Source organism: Lampris incognitus, chromosome 1, assembly GCF_029633865.1.
Source record: "Lampris incognitus isolate fLamInc1 chromosome 1, fLamInc1.hap2, whole genome shotgun sequence".
In the NCBI taxonomy this organism is placed as follows: Eukaryota; Metazoa; Chordata; class Actinopteri; order Lampriformes; family Lampridae; genus Lampris; species Lampris incognitus.
Genome location: NC_079211.1, coordinates 150237232 through 150242903, shown reverse-complemented (window position 1 = coordinate 150242903; position 5672 = coordinate 150237232).

Below are 5672 nucleotides of genomic sequence, written 5' to 3'. Positions count from 1 at the left end.
GCACATGCAGGTGATGGTGCAGTTGCAGGGGATGGTGCACATGCGGGTGATGATGCACATGCAGGTGATGGCGCACATGCAGGTGATGGTGCAAACCAGGTGATGGTGCACATGCGGGTGATGGTGTACATGCGGGTGATGGTGCAAACCAGGTGATGATGCACATGCAGGTGATGGTGCACATGCAGGTGATGGTGCAAACCAGGTGATGGTGCACATGCGGGTGATGGTGCAGTTGCAGGTGATGGTGCACATGCGGGTGATGGTGCACATGCGGGTGAAATGACTGAAACACACACAGCTTGTGCGTTGTAACCTGACGAGCCGGTGAGGTTCTGGCGGTTCTGCTCCGCATGCAGGACTCGTCCCCCGGGACAACATTTGCCAGCGTTTCGGTGATCCAGATCAGCTTGATGTGGTTTACAGTCTGCTCCACCACACCACCCTACTGACGCGTTGTTTACCACTGACTCGTCAGTAGTTCGTGGAGATCCCGGACACCACTGACTCGTTGTTTCTTGGCTCTTTCTCGTCCCATCACGCGGTGCGTGACAGCGAGAATCGTGCTGAGACGAGGCAACACGTCGCATCGTGGTAGTTTCAGCGTAAAGTAGATGACGCTACGTTGTCAGTTGCATTCTGGGAAGTTTTGAGGTCACTAAAAGGTGAATAGATTTTAGTAAGACTTCAGACGCAAACAAAATGGAGGCAGGTGAGTCTCGTGCACTAATAGCAAAAAGGAAGTGATGTCAGACGTCTTGAGCGTCCGTTTGTTGAACGTCAGTGGCGGAAGAAGAACCACAGCGTGGACTCGGAGGGCGCGACGGACTCCTCTGCTTTGTCCAGGACACCGTTCGGGTTCTGTGTGAGGAGCTCAACACAACAAGGGAAGGCCACACTCCAGTAGGACGCTGACGCTCCTAAAGCCTCCCGATTCTCTTTCTATGTAGGCCGCTTAGTCTCGGCCGCCTTCAGCAGCTTCTGGCTGTCAGCCTGCAGCATGCAGCAGCATGCAGCAGCATGCAGCAGCAGCAGCCCCGCAGCAGAAGCATGCAGCATGTAGCAGCAGCATGCAGCAGAAGCCCCGCAGCAGAAGCATGCAGCATGCAGCAGAAGCCCCGCAGCAGAAGCATGCAGCATGCAGCAGAAGCCCGCAGCAGCATACAGCATGCAGCAGCAGCATGCAGCAGAAGCCCCGCAGCAGAAGCATGCAGCAGAAGCCCCGCAGCAGAAGCATGCAGCATGCAGCAGAAGCCCCGCAGCAGAAGCATGCAGCACGCAGCAGAAGCCCGCAGCAGCATACAGCATGCAGCAGCAGCATGCAGCAGAAGCCCCGCAGCAGAGGCATGCAGCACGCAGCAGAAGCATGCAAAAAGAAGCATGCAGCATGCAGCAGGCTGCAGGCTTCTGATGCATGATGCATGCTGCTGCTGCAGGCACTCCACACACCTTCTGTTTTTTAAAGGTTGTTTTTGTGCAGAGAAAAGAAAAAGGTCTTTGCACTCTGCAGAGGTGCAGAGCCCAGACGGAGAGCAGCGTGGTGGCGGCGTGCCGGGGCATCAGCAGTTAAAGCGGTGGTTGGGGACTTGAATACTCCAGTAACACGTTACCGTTTCCGTGTGAAAGGTGACGATGACGTGCTGGTTGTGTTGCACCGACTGTCAGTAATCCAGTACAACAGCGTTGTGTTACGGTTGGATGTAGGAGGCAGAGAGAAACAGACCCATTGACACTGATTTTCTCAACGAGCCCTCCAACCATACGACCACATGGGTGGTTCGTCCCGACCCTCTAACACGACCCTGACTGCAGACCATCAGCACGACTGCTTCCAACACAACCCAACCCAACCCAACACAACCCAACCCAACACCGCTACACGAACCTGTCGGACTTACCAGAGCTAAAACGTTCACTGAGGTGTGCAGCCCACGCCCCCCTCTCTTGGCTCGTCGCATTTTGATTGTTAACGAAGGTCAAAGGTCATATGAAGACGAGGCACCCGAGACACCAGATTGTCGTTATTTGCACGACCGATAGAGGTCGCTTAACTTTAAAACGTAACTATAGTAATAAGCTGCTTGTACAAACGACCTACGGGGTCGTGTTTTGGTGGAGGACCGTCTGGATTTCCTGGGACGACAAACCAGGTGTAGCAGGACTACAAACCAGGTGTAGCAGGACTACACACCAGGTGTAGCAGGACTACAAACCAGGTGTAGCAGGACTACACACCAGGTGTAGCAGGACTACAAACCAGGTGTAGCAGGACTACACACCAGGTGTAGCAGGACTACAAACCAGGTGTAGCAGGACTACACACCAGGTGTAGCAGCCATTGTGGCTGGTGTGCCGTCAGCTCAGCAGTAAACAGTTCCCACCCTGGTAGACATGGATCCTGGGACCAAAGCTAAGACAGACAGTCTGATGTAGCACAGACTACACCACACTGTGTGGAAACCCTGTTGTCCAGTCATGCGGATGGTCACGAACACGTCACCGTCAGCATCGATCCATTTCCTGTTCCAGCAGGAACGTGTCTGCCGCTGCACCAGTGTTCGTCCTGTCTGGTCAACACATTTCAGCAGTGGTGTAAGGAGACTGGAGAGTGTCTCCAACCATGGGAAAGATGACTGGTAGTGTGGTGGAACCGGACTGCATGGTCCAGAGAGACTAAATAAATTAGGGATGCACCGATACCAGTACTGATACTGGTACTGAACGATACCGATACTGATACTGACCGATACCAGTACTGATACTGATACTGAACGATACTGATACTGAACGATACCAATGCTGATACTGAACGATGCCGATACTGGTACTGACCGATACTGGTACTGACCGATACCAATGCTGATACTGACCGATACCAATACCGATACTGGTACTGAACGATATTTATACTGATACTGGACGATACCGATACTGGTGCTGCCCAATACCAATACTGATACTGACCGATACCAATACTGATACTGACCGATACTGACCGATACCAATGCTGGTGCTGAACGATACCAATATTTATACTGGTGCTGAACGATACCAATACTGATACTGCTCGATACCGATACTGATACTGAGCTGTGCCAATACTGATACTGAACGGTACCAATACTGATACTTAACGATACCAGTACTGATACTGAGCGATACCAGTACTGATACTGGATACTGAACGATTCCAATACCGATGCTGGATACTGGGCTGATACCAGAGACCTATACTACGAAGCAAGTTCACCATACCCAGGGTGTCTTTTCATTAGCCGGCGTCACTACGCCTAACAACCACAACCACGCGTGAGCAGTGTCACAACGGTGGTCATCACCTTGTTAAGTCAACCGGGTTTCTCCAGTCTAGCTAGGGGGGCCTTCAAGAGGCGCTGTTTGCACCATATGACCAACCGTAAACATGGACAAGTCCACCAGAGCCGCACATTTTACATAAGATCACCACGTTCTCCCATCAGCACCTTGCAGTCTCCAATCTCTTTCAAATTGCACCACCTGCGTAACATATAGTCCGCCTGTCTGCACCTTCCTCCACTCTTGTACGTCACCCTGTCTTCCTCCCTCTTCATGGAATACGTATTCACCACAGCCATCTCCACCCTTTTCACAAAATCCACCACCACCCGTCCTTCCACATTCCTCTCCTTGACTCCATACCTTCCCATCACCTCCTCATCACCTCTGTTCCCTTCACCAACATGCCCATTGAAGTCCGCTCCAATCACCCCTCTCTCCTCCTCGGGTGCCCTCTCCACCCCTTCATCCAACTCACTCCAGAATTCTCTTCTCACACCCAACTTGCAGGGCATATGTCCTGATAACGTTCAGCAACACACCTTCAATTTCCAGCTTCATACTCGTCACTCTGTCTGACACTCTCTTCACCTCCAGCACACTCTTGACATACTCCTCCTTCAGAATTACCCCCACCCCATTTCTCCTCCCATCCACAGCACGGTAGAAGAGTTTGAACCCACCTCTGATACTCCTGGCCTTACCCCCCTTCCACCTGGCCTCCTGCACACACAGTATACCTACCTTTCTTCTCTCCATCATATCAGCCAGCTCTCTCCCTCTACCAGTCATGGTGCCAACATTCAAAGTTCTGACTCTCACCTCCTCCACACTCCTACCCTTCCTCCTCTCCTGCTGCCCCTGCACATGCCTTGCTCCTCTCCTTCTCCTTCACCCAACAGTTTACACCGGCACCCTGCTGGCCAACAGTACCGGCGGCGGGCCTGGTAACCCGGGCCTCCACGCCAGTGTTCTCTCAGTGAACAAGATGTGTTATTTCAGAGGTAACTAGACGTATCGGCACACCGGTGTGGGTTCCATTTCTGCTCGGGCACAACATCGACTCGGGGTCCTTCGACTACATATGACGTCACGGATTATGTTGCTAGCTAGCGTTGTTTAATGCTAGCTTTAGAGTTGTTTAGCTGTGTGTGTGTTTTACAATCCACGTTGACAGAGTTGGTTAGTAAAGGTGCGAGGGCCGAAGGCCCGAGCTGCCCCTACCCAAGCCCCTACCCAAGCCCCTACCCAAGCCCCTACCCAAGCCCCTACCCAAGCCCCTACCCAAGCCCCTACCCAAGCCCCTACCCAAGCCCCTACCCAAGCCCCTACCCAAGCCCCTACCCAATTATAACGCGTGAAGTAGTGACGTCATCTGTAGCCGCAGGACCCCGAGCACATCCGGTAGATCAAGTACTCACACCGGCATGACTGCCCGACAAGACGTTCTGCAGAACACCCACGTCAAACTCAGGGACTAGTCCAGGTTTTGCTAAGAGAAACTACCGACACAGTCAGAATCAGAAAGACTTTATTGATCCCGGAGGGGAAACTGGGTCAAGGTGCAGTTGCTCACATTCTAGAAGAGGGAGTAAGCACAAGTGCAATTATAAGAAAAATGGAAAAATAAGGAATATGTAAAAATATGTGCATAACATAAATACAGTACTATCCATCCATCCATCCATCCATCCATCCATCCATCCATCCATCCATCCATCCATCCATCCATCATCCATCCATCCATCCATCCATCCATCATCCCAACCGCTCATCCTGCTCTCAGGGTCGCAGGGATGCTGCAGCCTATCCCAGCAGCCATTGGGCGGCAGGTGGGGAGACACCCTGGACAGACCGTCAGGCCATCACACAGGGTCCACACACACACAAACACACACACACACACACACACACACACACACACACACACACACACACACACACACACACACACACACACACACACACACATATTCACACCTAGGGACTATTCAGTACGGCTGGTCCACCTGACCTACAGGTCTTTGGACTGTGGGAGGAAACCCACGCAGACACGGGGAGAACATGCAAACTCCACACAGAGGACGACCCGGGACGACCCCCAAGGTTGGACTACCCCGGGGCTCGAACCCAGGACCTTCTTGCTGTGAGGTGACGGCGTTAACCACCGCGCCACCGTGTAATACAGCATTAATGCGGTGTAAACACACACCTGAGTATTGCACGGTTGACATATCTGTCCCTGTTGTGGCCATCTGCTGCAAAAGGCAAACAGCCTTCCGAAGATTCCCGGTACTGATATCGGAGCGTTCTCCTCACGCTGGTTTTCTAGTGCTTTGCACCATCAGCATCTGCTG